The following is a 13,413-nucleotide window of genomic DNA, read 5'->3' on the forward strand; positions in this document are numbered from 1 at the left end:
TTGTTTAAAGAAACATAAAATCTTACGACTGAGGGGGTACAATGAAATAAGCATTGAAGGCTACCAACCAAGTACGAGTTAAGTTTTCATTATTGTCTTGGTTTGATTAAAGATACATTAATTCAGCACCCTTTAAAGGTAATATGTGTGAGCGTAACTGCGCTGAATAAAATTAAATGACGGAAAATTCACAAAAAGTTCAAACTTAGTTTATTCAGCAACATTTTTGTTGAGTTACGGATGCGTCCGCCTATTCGATTTGATTTTTACAACCGATACATATGCATATGTATTTCGCAAATTTTGTTGTATTCCAAAAGTTCGCATTGTAACGAAGCATTTTCCTGTGAAGGCCCTGGCGCTTCTGTTTTCTATGCTGAGGTATACTCGCCATGCCCAGGGTCCGTTACGATAAATTTATATTGTGGGGCCTTTGCAAACAATACTTTATTTAATTTCTAAAAACGTGTTACTAATTAATTTCTATTAAAGGTCTGCATCGGAATTCAGTTTGCTTCACTGTGAAGTTTTTTTCAAATATGTAAACTACTCATACTTTAACAAAGAGGGCATGGAAGGAAGAGAAGTGAAAATTTTGAGCACTGTATACATGAAAAAAGTACTCAAACAAAATATGTTCCGAAAAAAATAAAAACATAAACAAGCAGTACTATGGTGTTAAACTTCCACAAAAAATATGTTCCTTCACAAGTGTTTTTTGAGTATTTTTGGAAGTTTTCGTTTAATAAATATTACATAATGTTAACAGACATGGAAAAACAATGTAGGGAATTATCAAGGCTAATACCAAGCTAGCCCAATACTGAGCGAGATACAAAAGGGACTCCCACAGCAACACCTCGAAGGAGCGTTTTAAAATATGGGATGAATAAGCATTCCATATGGGTTATCTGCGGATGACCTGTTAAAGAAGAAACGTTATTTTTTACCAAACTGCTTCACCGATCATAACCAAATTGCGATGTACATATCTACTGGAAACCTTCCAAGGATGGTCATAGACCAATAAAAAAATCGACATATCAAAGGCGCGTGCGTATTTGCGGTAGAGCTTTGGAATTCGGTTGAGTGATATATGAAGACACACCCAAACTTTCGAAGGGAAAATTACGTTATTGGAAAACCTGAAACTATGGAGGTTAACGGACCTCTGAGTTCTAAAACCCCACATATATGAATTTTCAGGTTTATTCAATGCATTTTTCCCTGCTTGACGTTCAACTGACCACGAACCTCACGTGATAGAGGCTAACGGACCTCGGATTCGCATTTAGCCTGTCGAATAACATAGGGTTTGGTTTAATATGCATACACTTTTTTTTGTAAACCTGTGTAATTTTTATCAATATTTGTTTATAATTAAATCATTTTTCTTTTATATTTTACTCACTTCTTTAAGATAAATTTTCTGCGGATTACACGAACGAGAGTTCAAATAATACACAATGCAAAATGTTAGCTAAACCCTAATTGCGCGAAACAATAAAATAAGCCCCCTTTCTTCAACGAATCAAATTCGACAATGAAAATAAAATTTATGAATTTTCTTAACATTATGTTAAATGATAACATTTTTAAAGAAAAATCTTCATAAGTATTCGTATACTTCCTATCCCACTGGGAAAATAGGTAAGCACCTTACGAGTTAAGCCATGTTTTCTTTCAGTTTTTAGTACCAAAATTGTCATCATGGCCAATGTCATCTACTAGTAAAGCACAAAATGAACACCTCCGACGACACATTACGTTGTCAGTTGCAAAGTAACGTGCAGCCGAAGTTATCTCCAATTGCCGAACTACTCCGAGCGACTTCTCTGCATTACACGTAACTTACTTTGTAAAGCGGCTCAGAAGTTTGTCTGATACCAAATGTACATTCTAAATTCCTACTTACATAAGGCGGCCATGCCATTGTAAAAGTAAGGGACGTTCGGCAGGGAAATGGTAATGACTGCCAGGTGAAGAGTAAGTTGCTAATAAGGTATTATTACGTGCTCCTAATTCCCACTGGGTATGAAGTTTTCAAATACTGCTGAATTCAATCAACATACTCAAGTGTTTTGGAAAAGCGAAACAGTGTTTTATGTAGCAGAGCACTGTTGAGTAACATTGCTCAGTTATTCAAATTTATGATGTTCTCTTTTTTTCTTCCCATCTTTTTTAGTACTCTAAAATTTATGTTCCATTTACTCATGTACACATGTGAAGAGTATTTCTGCTGGTATATTTGCAGACCTTTAATTTCTATGAACATAATACGATTAACGGTGTATGAATTCCTAACGGTGATTTCTCAGCGCTGCTGCTGGGTGACGTCGACGCTACTCTATCGGCGTTCTGCTGCTGTGCGACGTCGGCGCTCTTGTGTCGGCGTTCTGCTTCTGCGTCACCGTTGCGTGGGCTTGCGCACGCTATTGCTTGCGACGCTATTCTGTCCGAGCTCTGCTGATGGACGGCGTCGGTGCCACTATGCCGGCGCTCTGCTGCTGTGCGTCGTCGGCGCTCTGCTACTGTGCGGCGTCGGCGATCTGCTACGATACGACGTTGGTGCGACGATTGGTGCGCGCTGCTGATGGATGGCGTCGGTGCCACTATGGCGGCGCTCTGCTGCGTTGCGGGCGGGCGTCGCCGTTACGCGTGCTCGCGGTGGACTGTGGCGTGGGTGCGCTTCCGTGGATATTTAGTCCTCACATCATATTTTCTCTCATAAATTTTTTTGGTGTCTAGAAATGTGGAAATTTCTTTTCGATTTCAGATAGGAATGATAGAAGTTAGCCGTTATGTAAAAAGATAAGGTCGATTTTTTATTTACTTTAAACTTGGAAAATAATTGTTTGCGCTGAATTTATAAGCGCTGGGTTATCTACATAAAATTTGTTTATCTCGATTCAAAGTTGCTGAATTGTGCTGAGTTGCTTTTGAGCTTGATTAAATATATGTATATTTTTTATATTTATAAGCCTGAATACAAACTGCGCTGGCAAACGTTTGGGACCAAAAAACCTGAACATTCTGTATCACGGACTGTTCTGAATATATGCTGAATAACACTTACATTTATTTTGGTAAAACACGAAACACAAAAATTTGCCAACTCCCAACATGCACACTTTTATTTAATTCTAGCATGAAATCTTAAAATTTTATTGAGCGCTGAATAAGGTGGCATCATAACTGATTATCCCAAATAAAAGCTTGAATTGTTTAACTAGCCTAAAAAAATCAGAATTAAAAGCATTTAGCCAAAAACTTTGGTATATTGCCGTACGTATCATGCTGACGTTATAAGCTCATGTAGATTTGACAGCACCCAAAACATTCAAACTTGCAAGGAGCACATTTTTAACAGTCCTAGCTCGTAAATTTAAATTAAAAATGCGCTAAATTGCGCTATTTTCCTCGTACTGTATTGATTTGTCTAAATTTGCCGTTAAAACGCCAAAATTGTTTTCTCGCTCCTGCTAAATTGTGCTGAATTGCGCTGCATTGTAAAAATTTGTTATCTAATTGCCTTAAATAATTTAAATGAGCACTCATACGATTCTTCCACATTCTAAAGTATTGAAAAAATTGGTTTGATATTAGTTTTAACTTGAAAACTTAAAGTAGGTGAGCGCTGAATTGCGCTAAAATTCTTAAAATAAGTAAATGTGTTGGCTATTGGCTATTTTATTTTAATTTATTTTCTTCTGCTTGCTAAGAAAGGCGACCCCGCCATACGCGCCAACTACCGCGGAATTAGCCTTCTAAGCATAGGTTACAAGGTCTTATCGAGCGTATTGTGCGAAAGACTGAAGCCCACCGTCAACGAGCTGATTGGACCTTATCAGTGTGGCTTTAGGCCTGGAAAATCCACCATAGAACAGGTATTCACAATACGCCAAATCTTGGAAAAGACCCGCGAGAATAGGATCGACACACACCATCTATTTGTCGATTTCAAAGCCGCTTTCGACAGCACGAAGAGAAGTTGCCTTTATGCCGCGATGTCTGAATTTGGTATCCCCGCGAAACTAATACGGCTGTGTAAAATGACGTTGAGCAATACCACCAGCTCCGTCAGAATAGGGAAGGACCTCTCCGAGCCGTTTGATACCAAACGAGGTTTCAGACAAGGGGACTCCCTTTCGTGTGATTTCTTTAATCTTATGTTGGAGAAGATAATAAGAGCCGCAGAACTGAACCGCTCAGGCACAATACTTTATAAGAGCGTACAATTGCTGGCGTATGCCGACGACATCGATATTATCGGTAAAAACAAGGGCTACGTCTGTTCTGCCTTCGCGGGATTGGATAGAGAAGCAAAGCGAATGGGTCTGGTGGTGAACGAGGACAAAACGAAGTATCTCCTGTCAGCACACAAACAGTCAGAGCATACGCGTCTTGGCACCCACGTCACTGTTGACAGTTACAAGTTTGAAAAAGTAGACGACTTCGTTTATTTGGGAACCAGCATTAACACCAATAATAATGTCAGCCTTGAAATCCAACGGAGAATCACTCTTGCCAACAAGTGCTACTTTGGGCTGAGTAGGCAATTGAGAAGTGAAGTCCTCTCTCGTCGTACAAAGATCACACTCTATAAGTCACTCATCATGCCTGTGCTGGTGTATGGCGCGGAAGCATGGACAATGAAAGCATCTGATGAAGCGGCTCTTGGAGTTTTCGAGAGAAAGATTCTGCGAAAGATTTACGGACCTTTACGCGTTGGTGATGGCGAATATCGCAGACGATTTAACGATGAGCTGTATGAGCTTTACAACGATATAGACATAGTGCAGCGAATTAAAATTCAGCGGCTCCGCTGGCTTGGCCATGTCGTTCGGATGGACAGAAACGCTCCTGCTCTGAAAATATTCAACGCGGGCCGCGATGCTGGTAACAGAGGAAGAGGAAGGCCTTGGAAAGACCAGGTGGAGAAGGACTTGGCTTCAGAAGAGAAATGACTGGCGTACAGTTTTGGACTCGGCCAAAATCGCTGAGGCGGTTACAGCGCCAATTAAGAAGAAGAAGAAGAAGTTAAGAGTCTGAATCGGGACTTTCGATATCGAAAATTGTCCAGTTTATTGAAAATCTCTTAAGTCCCTAACCAGCACGATAAGCTCTCTTGATCGTGTTTTATTCCACGCTCTCACGGATGTACGTACCTTGAGTCTGTACACAATTTCAATCCACAGCATCCTGCCGTGTTATGCAGTTGACAGTGCAGTGGGCAGCTGACGGACCCCGCAATCTTTGTCTTGTAGCATTTTATTTATTGATGAAAATTGTACGTACTATATACGTATCTATGTAAGTACACTAGTAAATGGCAGTCTGGCATACTGCATTCTATTTTGAGCGGACGTCTCGACAAAAGTTTTAAAAAATTATTTCATTGGATTTTGCTACTTGCCACTGTTTTGCCACTAGCTAGTCACGTTTCGCACCTTAGGCACAAAACATAACGAAAATGCCATTAAAACTTTGAAGACTGCCATTTTGTCGCCAACTGAGAGTGCTATCATAACTACGTATGTATATTCAAAAGAAAACAACAACTTGCAGAAGTCCATACGGAATGGCTTAAGAATGGGCAGCAGCTGAGAACTGCTTTCGCTCTTTTTTGCATGGTTTATCGCATTTTCATGCCTTTAAAATTGTATGTGTCTAGTAGAGTCTAGGATCTGAAGGTATATATTTATTTTCAGTGCATATATTGCATATGTGCATGCATACATACATACATATGCATTCTTATGCCTGCCAAGTCATCATGAAATGAAATCAAAACACAATCAAATTCGAAATCAAAATCAAATGCAAATTAATATTAAATTTGTTGAGCAACGTAAATTAGAAAACGACAATACAAAACAGCAACAGCAGTAGCAGTAAAACACTCAACAGCAGGCACAACACCAAAAACAGTAGTGCAGCATCAACTAATGCCAGCTGGAAAATTGTGTGTAGAGTGGTAGACGAATTGGGTGATACAATGAATAAAATCTGCTGATATACTATGCAATTTTTATTTTTTTGCTGAGTGCTGAATGTGTTGATGGCACTGTTGACAACAACCATAAATAAGTTTACATACGAAAACAACGATTCAAAGTACATATAGCATATTAAAATCAAATAACAAATTCTCCAGTTGGCAAATGCCAAAGTGCAAATCAACTTTCGTTGCCTGCTCCTCTCTCTCTCTCATTCTCTGGTGCTGGTTGGTTGGCTGACATTTGGATGGTTGGTTGGTTGGTTGCTTGCTTGGAGTTGGTAGTCCACGCGTTGGTGACAAAAAACAAGTTTTATGATTTCCAATTGCACGCACAAATGCAAATGAACGAAAAATAGTTTTGTGCAATATGTTTTTCCATTTTCTATGTTAAATCAATTTTTGATTTATTTTATCTCAAAAAATGTTGACAGATCAACGGCTGTGTTGAGTTGTGTGTGTCAAAGTAGTTGTTGTGTTTTGCATGGCAGGTGCGTAAAATGGTTTGAGAACTATTTATATATGAACATAGAAACGTACATACGTAGAAAGGATATGCTAACTGGCGTAGCTGAGACTGCTTGGGCGTTTCAGTTCCAATCAAAATCCGAAGGTCGAAAGCTCAACTTTCACTCCTATTCTAGAACCCAGAAAAGAAGGTATTTTGTCCCGTAGAAAACAAAAATAATATACTAACCGCCTACCTCAAAAGGGGTATTCATATGTATTACAAAGTTGAAGTGAAGCTTGGGCTAAAACTTTCTTCATGCCCCATTCTATTACTTTTATTATATTTTGACGCTCCAACGCTTTTGCTGTTGTCTGCTGATGCGCGAATTTGGGTATAAACAACGTATCCATTCGAGAAAACACCATTTGCATGCACTCAAATTGGAAATTTATATGAAACAAGGGAGCTGAAAAATGCCAAAGTGGCAGCAAATTAAAAAGTAGTTATCAGTGTGTTGGAAAATATGGTTAGGTAAGAGGCGGACAAATTTTGAAGAGCATGGCGTAAATTAACAACGATTGATAAGTGAATAATATCGCAACCTCCAAAAAATAACAAAGGGATTAGAAAATAACTTAAGGTAAAAAATAAAACAAACTACATATTCGAATTGTTAAAAGCTAATTTAAATTGAATTATATTCATATTGGTTCCCGGTTAAGAAGATTAAATCTTAAATAGTGAGGATGCCTCGGCCAGAAAATTCATAGCTAGAGCTGGGATTTTAATGAATGAATGAAGCCTAAAAGGATGTGCAATCATAACTATAGCGAAAGCATATACCAGCTTATACATTTTGCTTATAGTTATCGTATTTTTTATAATTCGAGCTCTAGTCATCACCCTTGCAATTATGTATGCGTGATATCGCTGAAAAATTGGTCCCAAATCATTTCGATTTAAAAGTATTCCGAGAGAAAGTTCAGGCATTCCTTAACTAGTTTCTAACGCGCCACAAACGATGCGAAGTCTTTGATATCCGCTTGGATACCAACCTAAATATTAACCCTCCTCAACGGTATTACGCTATTTCATAGTCAGTTGGCCGTATTCTTAACCGAGGCCAACTCTGCTTGGGACACCCACAGAGATTCTTGAGTCTAAATTTGAGCTTCGACCTCTTCCCACTCTTCCTTTCAACTTCGACCGATGAGAGCTTTCTCTTGATTTAAGAATGAACGTCGCTCTTACAATCCTCGGAGTCCTCACAATATAGCCTCTGCAGGTTGCGTAGGTGAGTGTTAGCCAACGACATGACACCAAACACCACAGACCTTTGCCTTTGTGCAGGCGTGATGTAATCCCGTCCCAGACAACCCAAAGAAATATGAAAGCCAAACAGTCAGTTGTGCAAAGCAGGCGTTGATGATCCACCCATCGTCCAGTTTTCAAACTCGGCCCTAAAGTATATGTTTTGATCGCGTCGACTCGTGACAGCGTTCCATGAATTCCTCAATTTCTTCTATGAGTCTGGTATAGCCTTTTTTGCGGATTTATCCTATATGAAATTATAGTATAGTCCCAGTCGGAATGTATACCAGGACAGACTATTTCCATATGCCACAAAGTTTCAAATGTCAGCCAACGATCATCCTGTGCTTATTACTTTTTAACTCACCATACCAACTAGTCTCTTTTCCGGTTATTACTGCGAAAAATATTTCCTAGTAAGAGCGCTGTTTTGGGTCTTCCGAAATTCAATGACTCCTTCGTTTACTGTTGGAATGACAGCTGAAAAAATCTAGTTCAACCACGGCTCTAGAGTCATATCGGTGATGGTCTCCACTCGATATTCTTGTTCAAGCAGCAACAGCCTCAAGAGGGGCAAATAAAAATATTTGGCGGTGCTGTTTTTAAGAACAAGCAAAATACATACATAATCGTAAAATGTAACGGTTGGCACGGTGGGAGTTTTTCGACTCCATGCAAAATAAAATCTTATTTTGGCAGAGTCCGAAAAGTCTGGGAAAATGGTGCCCCTTAACTTTGATCCCAGATTTTTGCATTGGCACACAGATGGGTCAAGGATGACCCAAAGTCTTTCAGAACTATCTAGCTACATGCAATCATGACCTGTGACAGATTTAACTTTAAAACCTTAAAAAGGAGTTGCAAAGCATCCAATATAATGGTCGACATCAAACTCGGCGAGAATAGTTTTTACTCACTTCAACTCTTGGTAATGGGAAACACGGTAACACAGTGCTGGGTATAAGGTCACCGCTGGCTCGAAGGAAACGAGGCTTTGCAAACTTTAACTTAGATTTTCATAGTTTGCTGGAAGCCCTATTCTCAGTTAAAAACATTCACTTTCCTTTTTGAAGGTTGCGTATACGCCACAGTCCCATTTAAAAATGACTATCGAATAATATGTATGTATGTATGTATGTATAAAGGCTGATAAAACCTACTTAAAGGCAATATAGAAATAGGATCAATATTTAATCGCTTTACTCTTTATTTAGTATAAATTCACACAATGAAATGAATTGAAATATATAATATATATATATAATACGCGAAGGGATTTTTCGTGCAGCAAAAAAGATCTGTACCGTTCGCCCGATTTTCAAAAATGAGGTGTCAAATTAAAGAGCTTGGCCTGTACATGTGCAAACTGATTTTATTTTTTTGGAAAACAGTTGCCACCTGTTGAAAAATTAAATTCAAATTATTTAAAAATCAATGCCATCATATCCGCACCGTTCTTTCGATTTTCCAAAATGATGTGTCACATTAAAAGGCTTGGACTCTATGTGCAATAAGGTTTTATTTTTTCGATAAGAGTTGCCACCTTTAAAAACTAATATTCAAATTATTAAAAAAATATAAATCAATTATTACAAAATGGGTATCAACCGAAATGGTTTTGAAAAGCTTTGTTTCTTAGCTGAACTATAGGAGGGTTGCCACCTGTTTAAAAAATCATATGTTATATGTATCACCATATGGGCACCAAACGAAAGGGATTTCGGTATGTAGTAGTTTGAAAATATTTTGAAGAGGGTTGCCACCTGCTTTAAATGTCGAAGTTAGTTCACTTATACACAAATTATGTGAAACATCAAAATATGGATGACAAACGGAGGAGTGTTAAGAAAACTTTAGTTTGAACGTTAAGAATATTTTTGAGGTGTTGAAAGAGGGTTGCCACGTGTTTAAAAATTTAAACTCAAATTATTTAATAAGTTTAATGAATTATTAAAATATGTATATCAATCGAAGGGAGTTTGAAATACTTTTATCTCTGAACTGCACTTTGCGGAGTTGCCACATGTTTAAAAATCAAATTTCACTTAATTCATCAGTTAATTAAAATATGTATCGCGATGTCAGGTGAAGTAGACTTAACAAGGATTAAGTTGGCAAAAAAAATTTATTTGAAATTTTCGAGTCTCTGAATCTGAACTTTGGCCTCTGTGCGACGCGCCGTGGTATTATCGATTCAAGGGGTGAGACTGACAAAAATCGCTGGTTTGATTTTAAGGACCACCCTAATGTATATACATAAATATGTATGAATGTATTTCGTATGCCCACGCCAATAGTGCGTATGTATTTTAATATTATAATAAAGCAGTGAGTAATGTAAATTTTTTACGCTTTCACGAATTTCCCATTATTTTTACGCCCCTTACGTGCACGCCACGTCACTGATAGTCACTGTTCTTGTAGGGTACTCCGCTTTCAGGAAAAAATTTATGCAACTTTTACAGTGTTATAGTATTTCTCAGCGATATTATAACCGCGCATTCACACTTGTATGCTTGAAAAAATGCACATTCTATGTAAGAAAGTCTGTATCGAGTGTAATTTGCTGCAATATGAATGCCAGAAACGCATTACACAGCTAAGAGAATATAATATGCCGTTGAAAGTATATACATATGATTGTGCATATGCCAGCAAGAAAGGTGCAATTGTGGAAAACTGTACACGTATGAGTTTGTGCATGTGTGTACGCGTAAGTGCTTCCAAGAAAATATGCTGGAAAACAATGCGTCATATTAAATATACAAATGAATGCTCGTATGAGTGGGCGTGTATGCATGTTCGTGTGCTACATCAACGACAAGGAAAAGGGTTAACTTTCAATAAATTTTACAATATCAACGCACAAGCAAAGGTAAAGGATGTTCATGAGCCCAAAAGAAAAGTGTTCGTAAAAGTAGTGGAAAAAATGTGAAAGATGTGATTATTAAATTTTCCTACTTAAACTAGTTATTTAAAGTAGATTTTTGCTAATGTTTATCGATACACGTATTTAACGATCTAGCGGTTATCGATATTTCAGCAGGTATAATTATTAAAAAGTTTTATAAATTTTTTATCGTGGTATTTGTCAGTGATTTAAAGAACATTGTTTATCGATAAATTTATTTCGAGATTTACAGATTTCTGAACCTGTTTATCGATGCATATGTTTAACGATCCATTAATAAAATCATCGAAGTTTTAATCGATTTTTTTTATTTGTATAACTATTGAAATTTCCATAGAATTTTTATTATCGTATTTGCCAATGATTTAATAGATATTATTGTTTATCGATATTAAGTTTATATTGATTTTCGAGATTTAGATGTTTTTACTGCTTTTCATCAATACATGTATCAAGTCCTCTGTAGATAAACATATCGGAATTCTTGTCGCTATTTTATCGGCATATTTACTAAAACGATAAAAATTATATTTTTTTATCGATAAATTAAGCAATTTTTGAAATGTAAAAATTTTTGCTACTGTTTATCGACGCATCTATTCAACGATCTATCGATAAGTGTATCGAAGCTCCTATAGATATTTCATAGGTATAGCTACCGAAATATTCGTAGATTTTTTCCGGTAAATTTGTTAGTTATTTAATCGATGTTATTGTTGCTCGATTAATTTATAGATATGCATATTTGTATTTATTTTTGTATCGATATATTTTTCAGTGATTTAATAGTTATTATTGTTTATCGAAGGGTAGATGCATGTATTGACCGATCTATCGGTAAATTTATCAAAATATTTATAGATATTTTAGTTAAGTTATCGAAATATTTAAAGATATTTGATCGATATATTTGTCTGTGATTTAATCGATATAATTGTTAAATGGATAAATTTATCTATATGCATATTTATGAACACATACTTACCAAAACCGCTACCCATATCACTATAGTTATTTTAATCGAAATCGCTATTAATATTTGTATCGAAATAATTTTATATATTTTACCGATATGCATATTTGTCAGTGATTTAATCGACATCACTATTTATCGATAAGTTTATCGACATACATACTAACATTTTACGTCGGCAGAAGATGCGCATTCGCAACAATGGCTTCGGAGCAAGATATGAAAAATTGCTACGCGTTGACATTTAAGATGCAGTAGCAACTAAAGAGGAAATACGAAAAAAGGAAATGCAACAACAGCGCCAAAAACAAACGCCCGCTAAGGCAGGCAAATGTTAGGCCGCACAACGTCAGTAGGTATGCCAATAACATGATATTTTATGATAGTTTTTATGCATAGTATGTATGCATGTATGTATGTATGATAACATGTTTGTGTGTGTGCTAACAGTTATGTTTTCATGTCTACCATTTTTTGATATTAAAAACACAATAGCGAAAAATCCAATATGCACTTTGTTGATCCGATTACATGCGCGCAAATCGAGATGACACAACATGCAAAAGTTCGTGGAGTTGAAGTTGAATGGTGTTGGCTTGATTGGATGTGGAGAAAAAATGCTGTAAAAAAATAGATACTAGATAAAATTGCGGAGCAAAATGGCGATATGCAATGTTTGAGCTTTAACGGTATCGGTAACATTTTTGCAATATTTATTTAGTTTGTTTTTCGTATAAAAAGGTACGTATTTTCATTGGACTGCTTTCGCTCTCGAAATGTGCCAATATGGGAATCGAAGCATACAAATATTTCATTGACAGCCATGAAATGCGTTTTTTTAGAATGAAGAAGAAGTAAAATAATGCTTGAAAGCTAAAAATTGGAAGGTTTCAATGCAAGGTAGCTTCCATGTATCATTTGAGTCACACGCCTGAACTGAATTTACATAAAAGTGTTGATTACTGCTACAAATGTTCTTACGTATTCTGAATCTACAATTTTTCTGATTTATTAAAAAAAAAAAATTTATATAATCGGTTGATAGCTTTTTGAAAAAATCACTTTGATAATTTTCGAAAAATCGTTGTATTTTGAAAAATCGGTAAAAAATCTGGTTTTCCAGCGATTTGTAAATACAGGGTGGCGACGATAACTGTTATGCAGGTTTTTTTTTTTTGATAAAAGGTTCCTTTATAGATTTTGCGAAAAAGGTATTTTATTGGTAATTTTCAACAGATTTTACTTTGATTTTACATATAAATTAGTTTTTAAATTTAGCCGCGCAAGCGGCATGCAAGTATTCGTTGTTTAATTTATTCCATATCTTCTGTAACCATGGGCTAATTTCCTCCATTTCGAGTCCCATCTACTCCCCCTTTTGTCCAACATAAAGCCTCATACTCAGAAATCGAATAGACTCAGAACTGGTGACTTGGACGGCCATTCGACCAACCATATATAGTTTTTCTTTTATTGTCTTTTTTTATACAAAGCCTATGAAAAAGTACACCTGAAAAAATTTTATTTTATTTAAATTAATAATTGATTGTTTTTAACCTTTACAAAAGTTGGGAACTCTGTTAAAAAACATTCTGTATAAAATCCAGCTAATGGCCTATTTGTGTGCCAAACTTCATTCAAATCCGTTCAGCCGCTTTACCGTCAAAGAGCAAAAAACATACTCACATACTCACAGACCCAAACAAACATTTTCACATACAGCTTTGGTGAAAGATTTAGTACCAAAATTCAAAAGGGTATTGTTTGCA

This window comes from Rhagoletis pomonella, unplaced genomic scaffold (genome assembly GCF_013731165.1).
Source record: "Rhagoletis pomonella isolate Grant_MI unplaced genomic scaffold, Rhpom_1.0 Rhpom_scaffold_00008, whole genome shotgun sequence".
In the NCBI taxonomy this organism is placed as follows: domain Eukaryota; kingdom Metazoa; phylum Arthropoda; class Insecta; order Diptera; family Tephritidae; genus Rhagoletis; species Rhagoletis pomonella.